The 26958-nt window shown below is 38.2% G+C and overlaps 1 protein-coding gene across 1 annotated transcript in view; it reads right to left on the reverse strand.

The window, feature by feature from the left end:
- The window catches only part of Grm8 (glutamate metabotropic receptor 8), an 870036-nt gene that overhangs the window by 52191 nt on the left and 790887 nt on the right, over positions 1–26958 (reverse strand). The window lies entirely within an intron of this gene.

Consider the following 26958-nt stretch of genomic DNA (forward strand, 5'->3'; position numbering starts at 1 on the left):
CCACCATAGCAGAGTTCCTGTTCCCCTATTACCAGAATAAGAAGCATTCTTTATCTATATTTATATAAGAAGAAATTTATATGACCAAATAAAGTATGACATATGACCAATGAGGCATGAGCATATGGGATTTTATCACAGAGTCCATGCTACATTCTCTTACCTTCTGCCTCAACTTCCAGGTAGTATCTTTGAGAGTGACCTAATTAAAGGACCATGTCCTTAGAAAGTCACCGAAGCCACTTCAAACTTTTCATGAGTTCCTTAGAAGCACTGAGACTTGAGAGTTATAGTGACATGGCATAACTTATTAGCTATCTTTCCCCTTCCATTTTCCTCATGAGATTTTGTCTGATATAATGTGAATAAGGAATTTTCAGAAAGAAATCCCAAAATTTTCCATGCAAGAACCATGTTGGAAATGTCAGTATGATTTTTGGAAAATACTTATAAATCCCAAAATATTTCATAATTGCTGACCAACTTACATATCCTGTACTTAACAAAATACAACTTTATTAAAATTTAAATTAAGATATGTTTTTATTTTCTCTTTTCAAGTTTGGTAGTATATATCATATTTTTTCTTCCTTTATAATACAGACTTTCCCTTACTAACATAGCTCCCTAATATGAAACATTGTATTTTAACAAACAACTTAATCAATTACTTCTATATTGTTCTGTCAGAAGCATGAATATTAATAAAGAAATTTTTATTTTGTCAGTTTAATTCCTCTACTAAGATATTTAGCTAGTATTTATACAAGAGAATTGACCATGTTCCAAAAGTTGCATGAAAGTATTGTAGATAAGAATTTCTTACCCACTTATTCCAAAATAGCAAAGTTTTTATTACTAGCTCTTGTACAAAATACCCAGTTGAAAAGCTTGCAAATGGTGATGGTGGGTAGGGAAGCCAAATTACAGACACCTTCATACCAAGAAGGAAAGATGAATGTCCTCAATTGTGTGTGCCTGGAGTCATTTATCAATTTCAAGTCTCCAAAGTGCAGTAGTGAACAGAGATGTGACCCTTGTCACCATTTAGGTTGCATGTTGATGGACGCAAGCAAACCTTTATCAGCCTAAAATTAATCTGCTGTAAAAGCAGAGTTATAGTTATACAAAATCCATATAAAAGCCATGGTTTTTGCCTCTGATCACCAACCAGATTACTTATTATGCAGACTAATTATTCTAACCTCTAATTAACATAACACAAATCAAACCTTAGATAGGCCTTACTCTTTAATCATGAATGGTCCATCACTTCACATTTTCTGAAGTTTTGGGCTTCTTTCGTAGAATGTGCAGATTGAATGTTTTCTCATGTAATCCCAAAGCTAAGGATAGACCTTACTTTATGGAGCCATTACAGACCGGTGGTGAAGACAAAACCTCTCCAAGTCTGAGACAAAAATTAGTACTTCTGGCATCATCGAACAAAAGACCTACTGCTCACATCTGCGACTGATTATCTTTACAAAGCTGATGGCAAATGATGTCTACAAAGAAAAGTTAAAAAACAATATCTATACACTAACCCTTCACATTTTTTAGGTTTGAATTTACTTTAAAAATATTTTATTTATGTGCACAATATGCATTATGAAATAATCACAGTGACTAAGGTAATGATTATATTTGCCACATAGTAACTATTTTCTCCTTTAATTTCATGGTGGGGCATAGTGAATTTCAAGATTATAGCTAAGTCACTACACTTTCATTAGCTGCCAGGAATTAATGAAACATTTGTACCTTTTGACCAGATTTTTTCATTTTCCTGTTTCAAATTCCAGTCTACACAAATGGTTCTCAACCGTTTTAATGCTATGAGTGTTTAATATAGTTCCTCATGTTGTGGTGATGCCCAACCATAAAATTATTTTTGCTACTTCATGAATGTGACTTTTCTACTGTTGTGAATCATAATGTAAATATCTGCTCTGCAGCATGTCTGCTATAACCCCTGAGAAAGGGTTGTTTGAACCGAAATTGGGCCATGACCCACAGGCAGAGAGTTTTCCATCTACATTCTTTCTGTAGGTTTATATAACTTAGATTATACATGTGAGTTAAATCATGCTGTATTCATTATTTTTATATCTACACTTACTCTCTAGTTCATCTTTGTTGATGAGAATGGAAGATCTCCTACATTATGTGATGCTATGTAACACTCAAATGTGCATACATACCATGTGTTCTTACTTCATCAATCACTATATGTTTCAATCATCCATACCTTACTTATGATGCCTTTTTATTTCAACTGCGTTCATTGTAAAATACTTACCTTAGGAAAATAAGTGTCTTATCTAGTACATTCTCTGCATGCTTCTATAAGGATCCAACTTTCTAGAAAACTATCTCCCTTCTGTAAAAATCATACCCACTGTTTAAAGTTTAACGAACTTTACTTTGTTTGGTTTCTTGAGACAGGTTTCATTGTGTAGCACATGCTGGCCTAGAATGGCAAATTTTCTGCCTCTGCCTTGCAAGTGCTCTGCTGTAAGCATGCATCTAGTTAATAAATGTTCTTGAGTGTGTACCTGTGTAGATTCTGCTAGATAAGAGAACATATAAAGTTTATAACTTTAAGGAGGAGACAATCCTCCATTACAATCATGTAATTACATGATGAAAATTCATATGTAAAATATAAAATTGCAGCAAATTGCACAGGTATAGCAAACATAGATGTCACAGAAGTAGGAGAGGAAGCTAATCTAATCTTATGACAGCTACTTTAAATTGTCCTTAGAAAAATAAGTGTTTCTTTATATCATTACCATATATATTTTGCCCAAGCCCATGTTCTCTATGATAATGACATAAATTCTGCAGCTAGAAAGCATAGTTTCCAAATCCAGACATACCAATCTCTTATCTTTGTGTCTCATTCCAAAATTCCAAGTCACCTCTCCTGTCTACAGACAAATTTCTTTCCCTATTTCATCTACCAAATTTAATAAACATAGTATATGTTTCATGGTATTGAATGAAGATTATTTGGATCAATATATTTAGAACACTGCTACAATAATATCTATTCCTACATAATTAATAATTTTTGGCTTTAGCCTATCAGTTCCCTTCAGAATTTTTATTTATATAACTGTAACTTTTAGTAAAGCTAGTTTCAATTCAGAGATTTATTCAAAATGTAACCAGTAGATGCTCAACACTTCTGGAGATGAAGATTGTTTTTATATATCTCTGGGTTCTTTTTCCTTTTTGTCAATTTGTATTAGGCTACTATACTCCAAAACCAAGGTCAAAAATCATGTTATGAGCGAAAGAACCTTGTGAGTCTACAAGGAGTTTCTTTTGCTGAGAATTGCCTTTTTGTTTTCAGGAAATGTAAATGAATATAACCTCACCTCATATAACATCCTCATGCCCGCTGCCTGCTGTCTCCCCAGCATTTCCCACAATCTCAGTTTGTTTTACCAGAACCCCATTTCTATCAATCAAAATATCTCCTCTGTGTCTTGACTCACTTTTTGAGCTGCCCTCTTCATCTTTAAGAGAACTAGGTTTTTATTGTTTTATGCACACTGATGCTGAAGGGTGCCTAGACATGGGAAGGACAGACTGGTAACATAATGAGCTCATTGTGTATTGATTAACACTGAGGAAGAAAATCACACTACAAGTTGAGGTTTCTGGACTACATTCTATGATTAAAATCTTTGTAAATCTTTAGTCCACAGTCATATACCCAGGGTAATATAAACAGAACACAAACATTTTTCACATCCAAATGGTGAATAACCAAAATCTAAATGCATGCACCTTGCAAGGACTCGATTTTAGAACTTCACTTAACCAAAGACAAAAATAGTCTCTTCATAAAAGTCTCATAGCAAATGACAGTCATTCATGAATATATTCCTCAAAACCTAAAGGTTCTTATTAGCCACCTTTAGAGAGTATTAAATTTACAAATAAATTTCAACATGAGGATTTGAATAGTCAAATATCTAAGGCATAGACATTCTAAATTACTAAAAATTCTATCTTATAATTTTAGTTATAATTTTAGTAACTTCTGACATAGACAGAATTTTACCTCAAGTTGTACAATAATTGTTATCAAACAGGCAGGCTTTTCTGATTTGTACTTATTTAATATGTACAATCTTTTACGAGAGTTTACCATATATCGCTGGAAGAAAGTAAATTGGTTAAATCATATGGACTGTCTCGCAAATGATCTAGCATCTGGATGAGAAATAGGGGGGATACATAATAATTTAATCATGTTATATCTAAACCATTGAATATATAAACATGTAAGCACTGTTAAACTATATGAGGTATATGAGGCAATAACTATGTTCACAAGAACCAGTCCCTACAAAGAACTGACCAAGTGCAAATATATACATGATGCATATTTTGTCATTGTAATTTTCCTACTTATTTTATTAGGCAAAGGAATAGAAGTTGGCTACAAAAAATAAGAAATAATGTTAAAATGCTGAAATTAGGGGTAAGAAATAATATTTTCAGACAGAAGTTTTGATGCTTTTTCTTCTAATTAATGCTTAAAACATTAATTAATAATGACATAGATAATGTCATGTGTTAAGATTTTAATTTTTAACTGTGGTTTATGATAACAAAAAAATAGATCCTTGAAAAGAATAATTACATTATTTCATGAAACTCAGAGACATGTATATTTATTCAGAGAATTGCTGATGGACTTGTAATTAATTTAAATGAAAATGGGGGGAGAGGAGTACAAGCCAAATTAATCTATGAAATCAATTATAATCTAGGCGTATTAAGAAGATGAATGCACCGTAGAAACCACAATAAAGCAAGGTATTAATAAAAATAAGTACTGTTCTTGTCCATTGAAGACATACTACTTATCATATAAACCTGATCCAAAATCTCTTTGATATAATAGCTATACCCAATATACAGATTTTTTTGCATTGAAAATTTACTGGTTTAACCATGCTAAAAGCTTAGAGGTGATAACATGTCAAAATGCAAAATCAGAGCAATTTAATTTCTGAGCTAACCACAGTAAAGAAGAGTATTTAGGATAAAGGGCAGAAAAAAATCCTAAATAATATCATTCATCTCTATTGTAATGGCACGGGCAATAAAAATATCTTGATAGTGCTGGGGACAAACACAACCTCAGAGCTTCCAAAGTTGAGACAGTTGCTTAATTATTCTTATTATAGTATAAATGCATAGAAAACTTTAACTGCACAAAGAAACATGCACACACACATGAACACATGCACACACATGCATGCACACAGGCATGCATCCACACCAACAATTCAAAAGGGGAAAGGAGAAATATCTTTGAGGTACACTACATAAATACTAAATTACACCTGGACTGAATGACACAGACAAAGTATTTCTGGCACAAAGCAAACTTAGAAGCAAGGATTTATTTGCTTATTTACTTAGTATCACTGCATGTCTCATTTCTTTTGATAAACTGCATTGCCTTTAGTAACTGTATTCAACCATCACATGACATTCAATGACATTCCTGGCTCAGCTGAAGTACACTTTTAAAAGACAATTAAAAAAACAAAACAAAAGAAAACAAGCAACATGATTCAAGAGCAGACATGACTGCCAAATAACAGCTGAAGTGATTTCCTTATTAATAAAGGGATTTATGAAATCCTCTCTCAGAATTAACCTGGAGAATTACAATCCATTCTTGCTAAGACTTCAGGAAAAAAATTCAACAAATGTTTGAAATGGAGAGATAGAACAAAATATTTAAAGAATCTTTTGAAGAAAATAAAAATCTAGAAAAGATGTCTCTCAAAATGGAAGATTAGCCTTGTCTTTTTATATTTTTATGGTCCCATTGGTATATATTTAAAAGAGAAATTTAACCACTGTGTTGACCTAGGGTCTTTGCTAGCAATGATTTTATTACTTTGAGATATTAAAAGTATCATCTAGACATCATCTGGACATACAGGGTTTATCGTCAGTTCTTGATGGGACTCAGAATCTCTGTAGATATTTTTTTTAATATGTGAGTATGTATGTAGCATAGCTCTGTATGTGTCCTTATGTGCATGCATGTGTACTGATGCGTGTGTTTATGTGAAAGCCAGAGGCTGACGTCATGATGTCTTCTTCCACTGCTCTCCAGTGGCCGTCAAGTCCCTGTCATTGACCTGCTTCTACTGCTACAGCACTGGGCTTACAAATTCACACCATCATATCTGAATTTTGATACGAGTACTAAGGAAATGAATGACTATTTTACCAATCAGGCCATTGCCTTACCCTCACTTAAGATAAATCTTGACATTGGCACTGATATGCAAAGATTCCTTCATAGCCCCCTTTCCACAATGGCACCACTTGTGAAATATTTGACTAAAATTAGAAATTTCTCCTTAGATAAAGCCAAAGAATGGATCTCATGGTCTTGCATTACTGTCTACTTGAGAATTTTCAGCCTTGCCATCATCCATACTTCATCCTCGCAACCTGCTTATTATATGGTCCTTGTCATCAGGTATTAACAAAGAAGATCTGGATAGAGATAGTCTTAGCATTCACAAACATCAAAATATTAGGAGGGGATGAATTTCATTCAGTATAGAGACACCTATCAAAAGAAGGTGGGAATAGTATCAGGTTTTCCAGGATCTCCACATCTATAGAAAAACTCTGTCAGCATGAAGAATCTCAGTAAAATACTTAGAACTTCAAGGCTATGTGCATGCTCAAGTCAGCACATGACAAGATAAACTGCCTTTCCCTGGTTTCCATTTTTGTCAAATTCTAGTATCTGCTGCTGTGAGCATATGATATGATGAGCATATGATATGATGAGCATATGATATGATGAGCATATGATATGATGAGCATATGATATGATGCTTTCCTTGAGATTTTAGGTTGAACTCATCTTGGACAAATCTACAAACAAACAGAGAATGTTTATACTTCTTGTGATTTTTTTTAAAGTAATTCTTCCCTTCAGGGGGATTGTGAGGAGAGTAGTTTTATGAGTTCTGTCTTTTATTCTGTAGAAAGAAAGCAGAAAAAGGATGTCTGGAAAGTCACCACAGAAACCATTAAGATGAGCAAGATAAGCCTAAGAATTGACTATGTTAACTTTGTGTTAATGGGATCAAATTCTTTGAAGAAAAGAAAATGAAATGTGAGGCAAAGGACAAGAAATTTACTAATAATATAAGTTGAAAAAAACTAAAACTATAGCAAAAAGTGTATAATTAATGTTGGAGAGAAGACTTCAATAAACCTTCTAAAACTTTTAGTACAAAAGTGATGTCCTACCACACTGGGATCTGGGCTGTACCCATGAGTAGCAGCACATAAGAATGTCAACAGGCCAAGCAAGAAATAAATATTAAAAATAAATCAATGTCTATTACTGATACTATGTTTTTGATGGCAGTCAAGAGCTTAGCATGGCTGTCCGCTGAGAGGCTCTACCAGCAGCTAACTGAGAGAAGACATGCTGATACTCACAGCCAAGTATTGGAACGTCAGTGGAAGAGTTAGTGAAAGGATTGAAGGAACTGAAACAGATGGCCACCCCAAAGAAAGACGAACAGTGTCAACTAACCTGGACCCTGACAGATCCCAAAGACTAAGCCACCAACCAAAGAGAATACAAGGGCTGATCTGAGGCCACCAGCACACATGTAGCAGAGGAATATCTTGTCTGGCCTTAGTGGGTGAAAATGCGCCTAATTCTGTGGGGCCCTGCTGCCCCAGGGAGGTGGGATGACCAACAGGGAACACCCTCAGAGGTAAAGGGGAGGGGGGAAAATTCTTTGAGGAAGGACCTGAATTGGCCACCAATTCTCTTCTTCTCCCTCAATTTTGGCTCTGGTTCTCTGTACCTGTTTCTGCCAGCTGCTGTGTGGAGCTTCTCAGAGTACAGTTATTCTAGGCTTCTGTTTACAAGCATAACAGAGTATCATTAATAGTGTCAGGGATTTGTTCTTGCCCATGGGATGGTTCTCTAGTTGGGCTTTTCATTGGTTGGCTTTTCCCTTAGTTTCAGCTCCAACTTTGTCTCTGTACTTCGTGTAGGTAGGACAGGATAGCTAAAACAATCCTGTATAATAAGGGAACCTTCCCTCATTCAAGATATACTACAAAGCAATAAGAACTGAATAGTATTGGTATAGAAACAGACAGGTTGATCAATGGACAAGAATCAAAAACTCAGAAATAAACCTACACACTTGATATTTGACAAAGAAACCAAAACCATACAATTAAAAAGAGAGAAAGAAAGAAAGAAAGAAAGAAAGAGAGAGAGAGAGAGAGAGAGAGAGAGAGAAAGAGAGAGAGAGAGAAAGAAAGAAAGAAAGAAAGAAAGAAAGAAAGAAAGAAAGAAAGAAAGAAAGAAAGAAAGAAAGAAAGAAAGAAAGAAAGAAAGAAAGGAAGGAAGAAAGAAAAGAAAAGAAAAAAGAAAGAAAGCATCTTCAACAAATGATATGGGTCTAACTGGATGTCTGGATACAAAAGAATGTAAATAGATTCATATTTATCACTCTAAAGAGAAATTTTAATCCAGTAACATGGGTGCTCTGGCAAGGGATCACATCCAAAGGCTTCTAGGTCTTTGTTATCAGGCTGGAATGCAGACACACCCTTAGTACACACCTTCAATCCCTAACAAGGAAAGTAAATTTAGTTTGTAGAAGGAAGCAGCCATGTTTGAAAATTATATTTAATTGAGGGGCAGGCAAAGTTACAAACAATTTGACAGAATAAATCAGAGGATATTTCCAACTCACTAGAGATCAGCACAGAAAAGACAGGATGGAGATGGTGGGGGTAAAGTAGGAGAGGCAGAAAGGGAGGGGGAGAGGAAAAGGGGGAGAGGGATGGGTGGAGGGGGAGGGAGAGGGAGAGAGATGTTTGTATGACAGTATGACAGGTTGCAGAGAGAACACATTAGACACAGGTGAACACAGAACAAGCCAGAGAATGAGAAGGAGTCAGAAGATTAGAATGTATTGCAAAAGTTAATATGAGGCCAAGCAGATGAATTTAGCTAGAAGCTGAGAGAAGCCAGATTGAATCATTCAGTTTGGGAGATTAGATTGTCTTGAGGCTAGAATTTTTCAGGCCTTGGCCTAGGCCCGGGGATAGTTGGGACAGAGAAGGAAATGGTCTGAGCTCAGCACAAGCCATGTATTCATACACCTTGGCTACAGCTCTCATCTCATCCATTTATCTGAGGAAAGAAAAGAACATCTATAGCTCTTACTGTCACAAATATCTGCCCTTGATTCCTGTTAGTGGTGGGATTGTTCAAACTGAGTTTTCACGAAGACTCTCCTTGTGTGCTCACAATCTTGGTGGTGTATCTCAGAGTAGTGTATTCCTGAGGCCACATTCCAGAATGAGTGGATATTATCAGAAGGATGTTCACTGCTTCGATAACCTAAGTTACTCTGAGAATAGAAATATAGTAGCTGTATTATAACACCGTCATAGCCAACTTGCTTGTATATTCATTACCTTTGTGAATTTGATCTAACGACACTTCTGTTAATTTGGTCCCCCAAATTACAGGGTAATCCACACATTTATATGTTAGACTCTAAGGGAGCCAGGAAAAGAGTAGCTCCCATGCCTGAGAGGGCAGGACATGTAAGATCTGGGGAATAGCAGCCTCAGCTCCTGTTCCTCAAGTGGATCTAGGACAACAATGATTAAATATATATTTTAGTAATAACTTAGGAATATCAGACAGGAGGTATTAGCCACTGAAGGTTTAGGAGTGGCCCAAATATTGAGCTGGTTAAGGCATATTAAAATATACAGCTGTGTGTCTGTGTGTGTGTGTGTGTGTGTGTGTGTGTGTGTGTGTGTGTTCGAGAACCCAGAACATTGGGGCAGGTAATGAGAAATGCATCCTTGCTGCCTGAACGATTTGAGCAGGATTAACTGGCAACTTCAATGCACTCTCCTCCGTACTTTCATCTTAATATAGACAGAAATCTAATTTTTCTGGTTATGAAGGAGAGCTAAAACATAGAAACATTGAGATTGTGGCTAAAAACAGTAAGGAAATAGAAGTGTTTTATCTTCATTAATTTTCCATCAAACTAAATATTAATACTGATGACAATTTGGACACTCTTAAGTATATGCTATTGAACAATTGATTGCTTTGTTTATAAAGTCTAAATGGTTTTGTGTTTTTTTTTAATAGAGTTTAATTTGACTTTTCAAGAAGACATTTTAAAACCATGGAGATGTGAAGGATACAAGCCAGCATTCCTCATTTGTTCAGTAATTTATTCCAAAAGTTTTCTACAAATTTGTGTTAAGCGTTGTGTTTACTAGAAGAGATACAGAGACAAAGCTGCACCCGAACCCTTTCAAAGCTTAGCATCTAGTGACATGTTCAGTCACTGCAGCAGATGCCCACATTGGAATCCATATGTTTTTGTTTCTCCATTGACTGGCAAATGGGATGCCAATAAGCAATTTGGTCTCCTCACAGAGGCAGGAAGGTACATTTAAATGTGATGGGTTTTGTATTAGCCCAACTCAATAATGCTTCAGTGAATGCTTGAAGCGAAGCTGTTTAAACAGCTTGAACTTTGGAGACTTCAATCCTCAAACCAGCAAGAGATTCAACACTCTCAGAGTGTCCTCTTGGACTGCCTCTGTGGCTCTGACCTTGTCCGCTTCCTCCACTTTTCAATTTTCTTAGGACTATATGGAACCCACAATTGCACAAAACTTCCTAGTTTGTGGTTAAATAACCTTGATTCCATCCTTCACTTCAGTTCTCTTTACCAGATACCATAATCTATTTACAGACTCAGATGATTAACATCTTCATATCTTTGAGAGACCTTTATTCCACTCACTATAAATACCCATCACTGTACTTTATACCGTTTAGACATTGGATACTGTTCTAGTTTATGAATTATTTTTCATTATTTAAAATTATTTGCCTTAAAATATTCAGTATACTGAACCTATTCATAAGGCCTCAACCCTCATTGCAAGTAACTTGAGGATTATAACCATATTTTATTACTGGCATTCATCTTGTCAGCGGGCACTCATCAACCTAGTGTAGACCTGCACGACGAAAAACAAGTCATTCTGATATGATTTAATTTCAAACTAAAAAATATTCTATAGGTCTTAGCTAAGCAAAAGCAAACAAACAAAAAACAGTTATCTTTTTGTCATCTTAAATTCATATTTAAGTGAACATCTGTATTTTTATTTCCTAAATCTGGAAACCCTAATTTAACACACCTTTTTCTTAAAATGTAAGATTTGAATATATTGATTTAATATATACTGAGTTAAGATGTAGAATGGAATTATTTATTTTAACAGTATTCTATACAAAAATAGAATATTCTATTATTAAAAGTATTAATATTTGTCTTTGTATACACATTAACAATTTCTAATTAGCTTTAATATTTAAGGACATTGAGATTTCAGAATGGTTTTATGACATTTTTATTATAGTTGAACTATGTATCTCTTCCTTTGTTGTCATATATAGAATACGTGTTCAATAATTGGACAGATGACTTGAAATGGACCAGCTATCCCAAAGAATTCTAGCTAAGAAATCAGATATGAAATGAGAGGATCAGTGATTATGAAAAATTCGAGGTTGAAACCCTTTGTAAATGTTTCTTCAGTAATGGCCTCCCATGAATAGAGAACCCAGATAATGCTCTTTTGAGGAACTGAACTGGAATCCATAGGATCAGATGGTAAGGACTTTCAGGTAAAAATGAAATCAAAACAGAAACATGACGAATCTAGAGATGGCTACAAATGGAAAGGCAAGATGCTACAGAATGTTCAACGATTGAAAGTAAATCTTCAGTTATGAAATGTATCCCATGAGATTAAGTCAACCACGCATCAACACCTTCCCAATTCACAGTGCGAGGGTGCAGTGACAAGAATGGATCCTTTTGGTTGTGGTAAGCACCTTGTGAGCCTTCATGTTCTTTGCCCAAATGACATTAAATCCTTTGATATTTTCAACATGTAATCAGATTGGATCGTCTTAATGCATTATAATATTCTGCAAACACAAACATGTAAAATCATTGAGAAAAAAAAAGCCATGCCTTGGGAAGCCATACTAATAGGTTAAATTGTGAAATGCTATGGCATAAAAAATATTAAAGAAAAAGAAAACAAATATAAGAAGATAGAACTAATCCCATGCCTCCTATCTGATCACTATGGAGTAAAAGTGGTCTTCAATAGCAACAGAAACAACAGAAAACCCACATACACGTGGAAACTTAACAATACTCTACTCAATGATACCTTGGTCAAGGAAGAAATAAAGAAAGAAATTAAAGACTTTTTAGAACACAATGAAAATGAAAACACAACATACCCAAATCTATGGGACACAATGAAAGCAGTGCTAAGAGGAAAACTCATAGCCCTGAGTGCCTCCAAAAAGAAAATGGAGAGAGCATACATTACCAGCTTAATGACACACCTGAAAGCCCTAGAACAAAAAGAAGCTACTTCGCCCAGGAGGAGTAGAAGGCAGGAAATCATCAAACTCAGGGCCGAAATCAATCAAGTAGAAACAAAGAGAACCATACAAAAAAATCAACAAAACCAGGAGCTGGTTCTTTGAGAAAATCAACAAGATAGATAAACCCTTAGCCAGACTGACCAAAGGGCACAGAGAAAGTATCCAAATTAACAAACTTAGAAATGAAAAGGGAGATATAACAACGGAAACTGAGGAAATCCAAAAAATCATCAGATCCTACGACAAGAGCCTGTACTCAACACAACTGGAGAATCTGGAGGAAATGGACAATTTCCTTGACAGATACCAGATACCAAAATTAAATCAGGACCAACTAGACCATCTAAACAGTCCCATAATGCCTAACGAAATAGAAAGAGTCATAGAAAGTCTTCCAACCAAAAAAAGCACAGGACCAGATGGCTTCAGTGCAGAATTCTACCAGACCTTCAATGAAGAGTTAACACCAATACTCTTCAAACTATTCCACAAAATAGAAACAGAAGGAACACTACCCAATTCCTTCTATGAAGCCACAATTACGCTGATACCAAAGCCACACAAAGATCCAACAAAGAAAGAGAACTTCAGACCAATTTCCCTTATGAACATCGATGCAAAAATACTCAATAAAATTCTTGCCAACCGAATCCAGGAACACATCAAAACGATCATCCACCATGATCAAGTAGGCTTTATCCCGGGAATGCAGGGTTGGTTCAATATACGGAAATCCATCAATACAATCCACTACATAAACAAACTCAAAGAACAAAACCACATGGTCATTTCATTGGATGCTGAAAAAGCATTTGACAAAATTCAGCATCCCTTCATGCTTAAAGTCTTGGAGAGAACAGGAATTCAAGGCCCATACCTAAACATAGTAAAAGCAATATACAGCAAACCGGTAGCCAGCATCAAACTAAATGGAGAGAAACTTGAAGCAATCCCACTGAAATCAGGGACCAGACAAGGCTTTCCCCTTTCTCCTTATCTTTTCAATATTGTACTTGAGGTACTAGCTCGGGCAATTCGACAACATAAGGAGGTCAAAGGGATACAAATTGGAAAGGAAGAAGTCAAACTATCATTATTTGCAGACGACATGATCGTCTACCTAAGTGACCCAAAGAACTCCACTAGAGAGCTCCTACAGCTGATAAACAACTTCAGCAAAGTGGCAGGTTATAAAATCAACTCAAGCAAATCAATGGCCTTCCTATACTCAAAGGATAAGCAGGCTGAGAAAGAAATTAGGGAAATGACCCCCTTCACAATAGCCTCAAACAGTATAAAGTATCTTGGGGTGACTCTTACCAAACATGTGAAAGATCTGTATGACAAGAACTTCAAGACTCTGAAGAAGGAAATGGAAGAAGACCTCAAAAAATGGGAAAACCTCCCATGCTCATGGATCGGTAGAATCAATATAGTTAAAATGGCCATTTTGCCTAAAGCACTATACAGATTCAATGTAATACCCATCAAAATCCCAATTCAATTCTTCACAGAGTTAGAAAGAGCAATTATCAAATTCATCTGGAACAACAAAAAACCCAGGATAGCTAAAACTATTCTCAGCAACAAAAGAAAATCTGGGGGAATCAGTATCCCTGACCTCAAGCAATACTACAGAGCAATAGTGTTAAAAACTGCATGGTATTGGTACAGTGACAGACAGGAGGATCAATGGAACAGGATTGAAGATCCAGAAATGAACCCACACACCTATGGCCACTTGATCCTCGACAAAGAGGCTGAAAACATCCAATGGAAAAAAGATAGCCTTTTCAACAAATGGTGCTGGTTCAACTGGAGGTCAGCATGCAGAAGAATGCGAATTGATCCATCCTTGTCTCCTTGTACTAAGCTCAAATCCAAATGGATCAAGGACCTCCACATAAAGCCAGACACTCTGAAGCTAATAGAAAAGAAACTGGGGAAGACCCTTGAGGACATCGGTACAGGGAGAAAGTTTCTGAACAGAACACCAATAGCGTATGTTCTAAGAGCAAGAATTGACAAATGGGACCTCATAAGGTTACAGAGTTTCTGTAAGGCAAAGGACACCGTCAAGAGGACAGATCGGCAACCAACAAATTGGGAAAAGATCTTCACCAATCCTACATCAGATAGAGGGCTAATATCCAATATATATAAAGAACTCAAGAAGTTAGACTCCAGAAAACCAAACAACCCTATTAAAAAATGGGGGTACAGAGTTAAACAAAGAATTCTCACCTGAAGAACTTCGGATGGCGGAGAAGCATCTTAAAAAATGCTCAACTTCATTAGTCATTAGGGAAATGCAAATCAAAACAACACTAAGATTTCATCTTACACCAGTCAGAATGGCTAAGATTAAAAATTCAGGAGACAGCAGGTGTTGGAGAGGGTGTGGAAAAAGAGGAACACTCCTCCACTGCTGGTGGGGTTGCAAATTGGTACAACCACTCTGGAAATCAGTCTGGCGGTTCCTCCGAAAACTGGGCACCTCACTTCCAGAAGATCCTGCTATACCACTCCTGGGCATATACCCAGAAGACTCCCCACAATGTAATAAGGATACATGTTCTACTATGTTCATAGCAGCCCTATTTATAATTGCCAGATGTTGGAAAGAACCCAGGTATCCCTCAACAGAAGAGTGGATGCAAAAAATGTGGTATATCTACACAATGGAGTACTATTCAGCCATTAGAAACAACGAATTCATGAAATTCTTAGGCAAATGGATGGAGCTAGAGAATATCATACTCAGTGAGGTAACCCAGACTCAAAAGGTGAATCATGGTATGCACTCACTAATAAGTGGATATTAACCTAGAAAACTGGAATACCCAAAACATAATCCACACATCAAATGAGGTACAAGAAGAAAGGAGGAGTGGCCCCTGGTTCTGGAAAGACTCAGTGAAACAGTATTCAGCAAAACCAGAACGGGGAAGTGGGAAGGGGTGGGTGGGAGGACAGGGGAAGAGAAGGGGGCTTACGGGACTTTCGGGGAGTGGGGGGGGGGCTAGAAAAGGGGAAATCATTTGAAATGTAAATAAATTATATCGAATAAAAAAAATTAAAAAAAAAAAACAAAGATAAAACAAGTAAAAAAAAATTAAAGAAAAAGAAAAGAGGATCCACGAGTATGAGTGAAAGAACATGGGGGTAAAAGGTATATGGGAGGAACTGGAGGAGTGGAAGGGGAAACAGAAAATGTTGTAAAAACTATATTTTAAATTCTACAAATTTTAAGCATTATCCAAAATAGACTGTGGCATATATACCTTATATAAGTCATGCTTCAAAATGATCTTAAAGTGAATTTCACTATATAGAAAGATACTTAAATTTATCAGTTATGCCTTAAATTTATCAGTTATGCCTGTTTTCTCCAAAAACGTATCATTAATTGCTCTTAATTACATATTACAAGTGAAAAAAAAATGTTCAAGTAATACAGTTAAAAATTGGCACCTGGCAGGAAATACTACAATATAAAATCAATGAAAAAAATCCCTCAAAAGCAAACTGAATTATAATATGGTTCTATTTGGAGTGACAAAAGCTTCCACATAAGTATGAAATTATGAAATAATTAATATTGAAAACTAGGCTCTACTTTACCAAGCCCCATGAAAATATCAAAACCTTACAGTTAGTGTAGGCTAGCTTTCCAGGAATAACTTGCAACTGTAGGAGATTTACATAGTAATATATAAGCTTAAAATGAATCCAACCAAGCCCATTAGTATAAAAGTAGGGAAAGCAGGAGTAGAAAATATCAAAGGATTTAATGTCATTTGGGCAAAGAACATGAAGGCTCACAAAGTACTTACCACGACCAGCAATGGGACAGGGATGGCTATTAGCTCTGCTTCATGTGCAAATTCGATATGTGTGCTAAATACTGTTGGTGTCATATATGACAATGGAAAGTTGATGCTTAGAGGAGCAAAAATGGGAGCGTCATTTATCGGAGGGTCATACAAAGATCTGTGTCAAGCATACTCAGGAACAGAAGTCATGGCTGTAATGATCCTATTGTGCCTCATGCTCCAGGTTAAAAACTGAACGCAATTTACTTGTTCATTATACTACTTAAAATAACCAAGAATAACCAACTCTCACACATGGGATCAATCTGTTTCCAGTTAGAACTGGACTTAAAACAATGTTTTGAAGTTAGTATTAAAAAATGAAAATTTGTATAAAACTTTCACTAGTCCATATGTATATATACATATATATTTTGTGTATTATATGAATAATATACACATATTTGCTTAATAACATTTTTCATCAAAGAAAGAGGACTCTCATGTCTGCCTATTTTATTTGAATTAAGTCTTCAAATTATTATAACTTTTTTCCTTAAGAAACTAACAGCCTTTCTTGATCCCAAGTCCCATAGGTTGAGTGAGAGTAGACAAGAAAAACAAGAAATCAAATGAGAAAAAAAAATCGAAGACATGCAAGGGAACTTAACAGAGTCTTCATATCAAGACTCACTATCAGGAGAGGTCAGTTCAGCAGACATATTTTCTCTCTCCTCCTTAGGCATTGCAGAAGAGCGATTTATGATAGCATATTAACTGGAAGTACAAGGAAAATGTGGCAGAGGAGAAAAAGGAGCTCAGTAATGTGAGCTGAAATCAAAACCAGTCTCCAGCAGGAGCGTATACATTATGATAACCTCTCTGGAGTCACATCCAGGTCCCCCAGACAAAGGCTCAAGTTTTTCCAGCAGAAGAAAGTGATTTGATTGAAAAACAAAAAGAGATGAGGGAAATGCAGCAGCAAGCAAAATCTGATGAATGAGGTAACATGTTGTCCCTTTTCTTTTGTTCTTAAAAAAAAAAAAACTGGAGAGCAAAGATATCAAAAAATAAACGTGCTTGGTGTAATTTCCATTTTCTTGCCTAAGATACCTCAAAAAAAAGCTGAAAGAAACATATGGCGTGAGTGGAAGCCCCACAGGGCTCTTTGGAAAAGTAATTCAGATTCTGAATCATCCATTTGTATCATGCCATGTTGATATGAATGAACTTGACTAGGGTTTATGAGACCAATCATCTACCATAAGTACATTTGTCTTCTAAAATGCCTTGTGCATTCATTTACATCCCTTACTGCACATGCACAACGATCTTCCTGTGCATTTGGTTAAGAATTAAGTCATGCCTCAAAGTGGTTGACCATTTTTTATGCAACTGTCAATTTTCTCTGCAATAAGAGCATTTTATAATTTCAGAAGAGATGGCGTCATCTTTATTTGAGATGGAGAAAATAAAATTCAGAGAAGATAACTTACACGATCAAAGCCAAAGCAAGAAGACAAGAACCTCCATTTTTGCCTCTTGATGGAAATATTTTCTCTACTTTTGTCTTTAAATCAGTTTCAAATACATTGACATAGACTTGGCTTGAATACATTTACCACTTTCCTTTTTATTCAGTTTAAAAAATACTTTTATCTGAACCTATTTGCAAAGCACTTTGGCAGGGATTTCAGGGCTGGAGGGAGTGGGAGTTGGGGAAAATAACAAAGAATTAGGATGACTGTCTCTTCCTGAAGAGTTACTAAGGAAAGTAATAACTGTATATAGCTATGTTCCAGAGTTCAAGACCACTGGGAAAGACCACCTGGACTCTATTGAGATTTCAGTCAGCTGAATTTTATGTCTACTGCAGCTGATGACAGTCTCCTTGGTTGGTTTTCAGTGTATCACAGCAAAAAGGGAAAAGCAGCTCTTTTTTTTTTTTTTTTTTTTTTTTTTGTCTTTTTTTTTATTTGATATAATTTATTTACATTTCAAATGATTTCCCCTTTTCTAGCCCCCCCCCCCACTCCCCGAAAGTCCCGTAAGCCCCCTTCTCTTCCCCTGTCCTCCCTCCCACCCCTTCCCAGTTCCCCGTTCTGGTTTTGCCAAATACTGTTTCACTGAGTCTTTCCAGAACCAGGGACCACTCCTGCTTTCTTCTTGTATCTCATTTGATGTGTGGATTATGTTTTGGGTATTCCAGTTTTCTAGGTTAATAACCACTTATTAGTGAGTGCATACCATGATTCACCCTTTGAGTCTGGGTTACCTCACTTAGTATGATGTTCTCTAGCTCCATCCATTTGCCTAAGAATTTCATGAATTCATTGTTTCTAATGGCTGAATAGTACTCCATTGTGTAGATATACCACATTTTTTGTATCCACTCTTCTGTTGAGGGATACCTGGGTTCTTTCCAGCATCTGGCAATTATAAATAGGGCTGCTATGAACATAGTAGAGCATGTATCCTTATTACATGGTGGGGAATCCTCTGGGTATATGCCCAGGAGTGGTATAGCAGGATCTTCTGGAAGTGAGGTGCCCAGTTTTCGGAGGAACCGCCAGACTGCTTTCCAGAGTGGTTGTACCAATTTGCAACCCCACCAGCAGTGGAGGAGTGTTCCTCTTTCTCCGCACCCTCTCCAACACCTGCTGTCTCCTGAATTTTTAATCTTAGCCATTCTGACTGGTGTAAGATGAAATCTTAGGGTTGTTTTGATTTGCATTTCCCTAATGACTAATGAAGTGGAGCATTTTTTAAGATGCTTCTCCGCCATCCGAAGTTCTTCAGGTGAGAATTCTTTGTTTAACTCTGTACCCCATTTTTTAACAGGGTTGTTCGGTTTTCTGGAGTCTAACTTCTTGAGTTCTTTATATATATTGGATATTAGCCCTCTATCTGATGTAGGATTGGTGAAGATCTTTTCCCAATTTGTTGGTTGCCGATCTGTCCTCTTGACGGTGTCCTTTGCCTTACAGAAACTCTGTAACCTTATGAGGTCCCATTTGTCAATTCTTGCTCTTAGAGCATACGCTATTGGTGTTCTGTTCAGAAACTTTCTCCCTGTACCGATGTCCTCAAGGGTCTTCCCCAGTTTCTTTTCTATTAGCTTCAGAGTGTCTGGCTTTATGTGGAGGTCCTTGATCCATTTGGATTTGAGCTTAGTACAAGGAGACAAGGATGGATCAATTCGCATTCTTCTGCATGCTGACCTCCAGTTGAACCAGCACCATTTGTTGAAAAGGCTATCTTTTTTCCATTGGATGTTTTCAGCCTCTTTGTCGAGGATCAAGTGGCCATAGGTGTGTGGGTTCATTTCTGGATCTTCAATCCTGTTCCATTGATCCTCCTGCCTGTCACTGTACCAATACCATGCAGTTTTTAACACTATTGCTCTATAGTATTGCTTGAGGTCAGGGATACTGATTCCCCCAGATTTTCTTTTGTTGCTGAGAATAGTTTTAGCTATCCTGGGTTTTTTGTTGTTCCAGATGAATTTGATAATTGCTCTTTCTAACTCTGTGAAGAATTGAGTTGGGATTTTGATGGGTATTGCATTGAATCTGTATAGTGCTTTAGGCAAAATGGCCATTTTAACTATATTGATTCTACCGATCCATGAGCATGGGAGGTTTTCCCATTTTTTGAGGTCTTCTTCCATTTCCTTCTTCAGAGTCTTGAAGTTCTTGCCATACAGATCTTTCGCATGTTTGGTAAGAGTCACCCCAAGATACTTTATACTGTTTGTGCCTATTGTGAAGGGGGTCATTTCCCTAATTTCTTTCTCAGCCTGCTTATCCTTTGAGTATAGGAAGGCCACTGATTTGCTTGAGTTGATTTTGTAACCTGCCACTTTGCTGAAGTTGTTTATCAGCTGTAGGAGCTCTCTAGTGGAGTTCTTTGGGTCACTTAGGTAGACGATCATGTCGTCTGCAAATAATGATAGTTTGACTTCCTCCTTTCCAATTTGTATCCCTTTGACCTCCTTATGTTGTCGAATTGCCCGAGCTAGTACCTCAAGTACAATATTGAAAAGATAAGGAGAAAGGGGGCAGCCTTGTCTGGTCCCTGATTTCAGTGGGATTGCTTCAAGTTTCTCTCCGTTTAGTTTGATGCTGGCTACCGGTTTGCTGTATATTGCTTTTACTATGTTTAGGTATGGGCCTTGAATTCCTGTTCTCTCCAAGACTTTAAGCATGAAAGGATGCTGAATTTTGTCAAATGCTTTTTCAGCATCCAATGAAATGACCATGTGGTTTTGTTCTTTGAGTTTGTTTATGTAGTGGATTGTATTGATGGATTTCCGTATATTGAACCAACCCTGCATTCCCGGGATAAAGCCTACTTGATCATGGTGGATGATCGTTTTGATGTGTTCTTGGATTCGGTTGGCAAGAATTTTGTTGAGTATTTTTGCATCGATGTTCATAAGGGAAATTGGTCTGAAGTTCTCTTTCTTTGTTGGATCTTTGTGTGGCTTTGGTATCAGCGTAATTGTGGCTTCGTAGAAGGAATTGGGTAGTGTTCCTTCTGTTTCTATTTTGTGGAATAGTTTGAAGAGTATTGGTGTTAACTCTTCTTTGAAGGTCTGGTAGAATTCTGCACTGAAACCATCTGGTCCTGTGCTTTTTTTGGTTGGAAGACTTTCTATGACTCCTTCTATTTCTTTAGGCTTTATGGGACTGTTTAGATGGTCTAGTTGGTCCTGATTTAATTTTGGTATTTGGTATCTGTCAAGGAAATTGTCCATTTCCTCCAGATTCTCCAGTTGTGTTGAGTACAGGCTCTTGTAGTAGGATCTGATGATTTTTTGGATTTCCTCAGTTTCCGTTGTTATGTCTCCCTTTTCATTTCTAAGTTTGTTAATTTGGATACTTTCTCTGTGCCCTTTGGTCAGTCTGGCTAAGGGTTTATCTATCTTGTTGATTTTCTCAAAGAACCAGCTCCTAGTTTTGTTGATTTTTTGTATGGTTCTCTTTGTTTCTACTTGATTGATTTCGGCCCTGAGTTTGATGATTTCCTGCCTTCTACTCCTCCTGGGTGAAATAGCTTCTTTTTGTTCTAGGGCTTTCAGGTGTGTCATTAAGTTGGTAATGTATGCTCTCTCCATTTTCTTTTTGGAGGCACTCAGGGCTATGAGTTTTCCTCTTAGCACTGCTTTCATTGTGTCCCATAGATTTGGGTATGTTGTGTTTTCATTTTCATTGTGTTCTAAAAAGTCTTTAATTTCTTTCTTTATTTCTTCCTTGACCAAGGTGTCATTGAGTAGAGTATTGTTCAATCTCCACGTGTTTGTGGGTTTTCTGTTGTTTCTGTTGCTATTGAAGACCACTTTTATTCCATAGTGATCAGATAGGAGGCATGGGATTAGTTCTATCTTTTTATATTTGTTGAGGTCTGTCTTGTGACCAATTATATGGTCGATTTTGGAGAAGGTACCATGAGGTGCTGAAAAAAAGGTATATTCTTTTGTTTTAGGATAGAATGTTCTATATATATCAGTTAAATCTAATTGGTCCAAAGCTTCAATTAGTTTCATTGTGTCCTTGTTTAGTTTCTGTTTTCCTGATCGGTCCATTGAGGAAAGTGCAGTGTTGAAGTCACCCACAATTATTGTGTTAGGTGCAATGTGTGCTTTGAGTTTTAATAAAGTTTCTTTTATGAAAGAGGGTGCCCTTGCATTTGGAGCATAGATGTTCAGGATTGAGAGTTCTTCTTGCTGTATTTTTCCTTTGACCAGCAAGAAGTGTCCCTCAGAGTCTCTTTTGATGACTTTGGGTTGAAAGTCAATTTTATCTGATATTAAAATGGCTACTCCAGCTTGTTTCCTGAGACCATTTGCTTGTAAAATTGTCTTCCAGCCTTTTACTCTAAGGTAGTGTTTGTCTTTGACCCTGAGGTGTGTTTCCTGTAAGCAGCAAAATGTAGGGTCCTGTTTACGTATCCAGTCAGTTAGTCTGTGTCTTTTTATTGGGGCATTGAGTCCATTGATGTTAAGAGATATTAAGGAATAGTGATTGTTACTTCCTATCATTTTTGACGTTATTTTTTAAATTTGATTGCTTAACTTATTTGGGTTTGATGAAAGGTTACTATCTTGCTTTTTTCAGGGTGAAGTTTCCCTCCTTGTATTGGTGTTGTCCTCCTATTATCCTTTTTAGGGCTGGGTTTGTGGATAGATATTGGGTGAACTTGGTTTTGTCGTGAAATATCTTAGTTTCTCCATCTATGGTGATTGAGAGTTTTGCTGGATATAGTAGTTTTGGTTGGCATTTGTGTTCTCTTAGAGTCTGCATGAGATCTGCCCAGGACCTTCTAGCCTTCATAGTCTCAGGTGAAAAGTCTGCTGTGATTCTGATAGGTCTTCCTTTATATGTTACTTGGCCTTTTTCTCTTACTGCCTTTAGTATTCTTTCTTTGTTTAGAACATTTGGTGTTTTGATTATTATGTGACGGGAAGTATTTCTGTTCTGGTCCAGTCTGTTTGGAGTTCTGTAGGCTTCTTGTATATTCATGGGCATCTCTCTCTTTAGGTTAGGGAAGTTTTCTTCCATAATTTTATTGAAGATATTTGCTGGCCCTTTAAGTTGTAAATCTTCACTCTCATCTATGCCTATAATCCTTAGGTTTGGTCTTCTCATTGTGTCCTGGATTTCCTGGATATTTTGGGTTACAAGCTTTTTGCACTTTGCATTTTCTTTAACTGTTGAGTCCATGGTTTCTATGGAATCTTCAGCATCTGAGATTCTTTCTTCTATCTCTTGTATTCTGTTGTTGATATTTGCATCTCTGTCCCCTGATTTCTTCCCAAGGCTTTCTATCTCCAAAGTTGTCTCCCTTTGAGTTTTCTTAGTTGTTTCTACTTCTGATTTTAGATCCTGGATGGTTTTGCTTAGCTCCTTCCCTTGCATGTTTGTGTTTTCCTGTAATTCTTTAAGAGATTTTTGTGTTTCCTCTTTCATGAGCTCAGCCTGTTGACCAAAGTTCTCCTGTATTTCTTTAAGAGATTTTTGTGTTTCGTCTTTCATGACCTCAGCCTGTTGAGCAAAGTTCTCCTGTATTTCTTTAAGTGTTTTTTGCATTTCCTCCTTGTTGGCTTTTGTATTCTCCTGGATTTCTTTCAATGATTTTTGTGTTTCCCTTGCAAGGGCTTCTAACTTTTGATCCATTTTCTCCTCAATGTCCTTCATGTGTTCCTGTACCAGCATCATGACCAGTGATTTTAAATCCAAATCTTGTTTTACTGGTGTGATGGGGTATCCAGGACTTGCTGGTAGAGGAGAATTTGGTTCAGATGTTGCCATATTGCCTTGATTTCTGTTAGTGACGTTTCTGCGTTTGCCTTTTGCCATCTAGCTCTCACTGGTGTTACTTGGTCTTGTCAGTGCTGGACTCACCAGTGCAAGCTGCCCCTTCCCCATTGGCCTCTGGTGCACAGCTTACACTCTGCACTGCCTATAGACAGGGTGCTGTTGTCCAGGCTGTTCAGATCCCGAAGCAGGCACCTGAAGGCTCCCGCTGGGGCCCGCAGGATTTATTGGAGCACACCGACTTCTCCCAGCTGGCCGCCCGGAAGCCCCCACTAGCCTCTTGAGGGACCTGGAGATGTGGCGGCCACCCAGGCTGATCTGAAGCGGAGAGAGTTGAGCTGGGGGCTTCTGCCTGAGGCCTTGCCCCAGATTGTGTCTGTGGACCAGGTGGAACCCGTGTGCACCCCCAGGGAGCTCCGAAGGTGAATGTTGCTGTGACCTCCCCTGTGCTCCGCTCACTCCGCTGGGCAGCCGATTTCCCCAACCGGGCTGGCGCACACTAGGTTAGCCTTGTCGCCTGGGCCCTGAGTCCAGGCAAACGCCTGGGAGGCCAAGGTCCGAGCAAAGTTCCCCTAGGGCTATGTCTGTTATTTGGGTCTGCCAGGTGACCCGGATGGCGGGCGCGCGCGTCCGCGCTCCGCGAAAGCACCGGGAGAGTCTGTTGTGCTAATAACCTCCTGGGCTGGTTGACACACAGATGGCCCACCAAGCCGCCCAGTTCTTGGGGTCAGTCCTGTGCCTTTTGGGGCCTAGACCCCCGTTTTGTTAGCCTCAGGCTACGCTTGTTAGCAGTCTCTGCCCTCCCGAGCACTCTGGCTCCTGTAGGCAAAATGGCGGCGCGTGCACCGGCCGGGGCAAAAAAAAAAACTCCTGGCTGGGTTGGCGCCCCGATGGCCACTCGAACAGCCCAGGGCCTGGGTGCAGGCCAACGCCCGTCTGGCCAGACCCCTGCGGTGTTGGGCCTAGGATTATGTTTGTGTACCTCAGTCTGACCGATCTCTGGAGCCCGGGATCAAGATGGCGGTGAGTCTCTCCTGACTGGCGGGCAGCCGAGTTCTGAAGTGGCTTCCGTGCAGCGAAAGGCTCCACAGAACCGCAGTTGCTTGCCGCCTGGCTGGTCAGCGAAGGTCAGTGGTCGTGGGCGCAGGGCCTAACTGGACCCTGTGTCGCCTTGGTTCCACTGCTGATGGCCCTTCAGCTGGAGCAGCCACTGCTACCGCCGCCGCCCAAAGCAGCTCTTTTTAAAAAATGGCTAAATCTGTTTCTGGGGGTGGGAGGGGTGTGCACTACTGCAGGAGTAAGACTATCCAGGTTCCTGGCATTCCTGGAATTCCTGGCCTTGTGGTATTATCTTAGCAGCCTCTGGTTGCTTATGGCATTGGCCTCAGGGCTCTAGGGAGGAGTCCTCAGCTGTTAGAGACGGATAATTAATACACAACTTCAGAAATGTAATGTAGAAATACAGAGAACATACATGTGTGAAGAGTTTGTAATGTTTGAGGAAAAAGATTTTATGGTTTGGTTTGAAAAATAATTTCAATAAAACTGAAAGTAATCTTGGGTAGACAAAATTTAGAAGCTTAAAGCCTTAACATATGGAGTTGACAATAATTTTAGTTTATTTCTGCTAATGAATTATATAATTGTAGTTTTAATTATAGGATGATTGATAACACAGATAAGATTTTTTTTGTGAGTGACTAATTCTGTAGTCAGGCATTTTAATCCTGATGTTCTAGTCATATTTAACTTCATAAACTCATCTGCCTCAATGCTATTTGTGTTCAACAGGTAAAGGTGGTTAAATACATTCCAGGACCATTGGCCACCTCCCTCATTCCCTAAAGACCAATCAGTTTAAAAGTCACACTGTTCTGCCAATCACATTTTGCCTAATGGCTCCTGCCTTGAGAACTACGTAAAGGCTTTCTGGATGGACTGTGTGGGGTTGTTCTCCTCATGCACAGGATGACCTCAACATGTTAGAACAATAAATTCCTCTTGCTTTTTGCATTGATTCCTGACTCCTGTTGTTCACTCAGGTGGTCCCTGGTAAGCTAAGACTCTCCAGAGTCTTACAGCCCAAATTGGGATCTATCTCAAGGGGAAGCTCCAAGGCCCAATACTATTACTGATGCTGTGGTGTACTTACAGACAGGAGCCTAGCATGGCTGCTCTCTGAGAGGCCCAACAAGCAGCTGACTGAAACAGAAGCAGATACTTCTTACACCCAACCAATGGGCTGAAGTCAGGGACCCCTGTGGCTGAATTAGAGAAAGGCTGCAAGAAGCTGAGGTGGAGGGCAACCCCATAGAAAGGCCAGCAGTCTCGACTAACCTGGACCCATGAGATCTCTCAGACACTGAGCCACCAATCAGGCAGCATACAGGAGCTGGTCTGAGGCACACAACACATAGAGCAGAGGACTGCCTGGTCTGGCCTCAGTGGGAGAAGACACACTTAACCCTTCAGACACTTGAGGCCCCCAAGGAGTGGGGAAACCTCATGGTGGTGGGAGAATATCCTCTGGAAGAGAAGGAGGAGGAGGAATGGGATGAGGAACTGGGAAGGGGGAAAGACTGGACTATAAAAGAATAAAAGTAATGAAAAAGCCCACAAGCCATTTCCAATTCACTATATTTCTGACTCATGTTTGTGTCTCAGATACAATTTCTAAGCTACCACTCCAGGACCATGCTTGCCCACTGCCTGCCATAATGTTCATGGACTTAACCTCTGAAACTAAATGCCCTAATAAACTCTTTCTTGTATAAGTTGCCTTGAGCATATTGTCACTTCACAGCAATAGAAACAAAACTAAGACAAATAGAAAGCCAGGCAGATTGGCACATATGCCCCCAAAGTAGTATGGAAATGAGCTGGAGATTTGACCTTGGAAGAAGGGAGAGAATATGAGTGCAGTGCACAGTCAGAGAACACTACAATTGCATAATTCATTAACAGAAATAAAATAGTATTAAATGAGAAGTCAAAGTAAGCTGACAAGTAGGCTTTGAAGAGTACACTCAGTATTTCTGGAAAAAAATAATAAGAGAGTAATTAAACACAGTGGAGAAATTTAAAGTCATAGCTAAAAATCCCCAAACTCATGGACAGAGTAAGTTTAACCACAGATCAACCTGCAATGTAATTGCAAAAATTTGTAACGTTTCTGCAAAATTCATGACAGTGATTTAGAGGTTTTTATCTCTTAGAGCTGAATGAAAATGTCTTTACATATAAAGAATTTAATCAT

The sequence above is a fragment of the Apodemus sylvaticus genome, chromosome 2 (assembly GCF_947179515.1).
Source record: "Apodemus sylvaticus chromosome 2, mApoSyl1.1, whole genome shotgun sequence".
Taxonomy (NCBI): Eukaryota; Metazoa; Chordata; class Mammalia; order Rodentia; family Muridae; genus Apodemus; species Apodemus sylvaticus.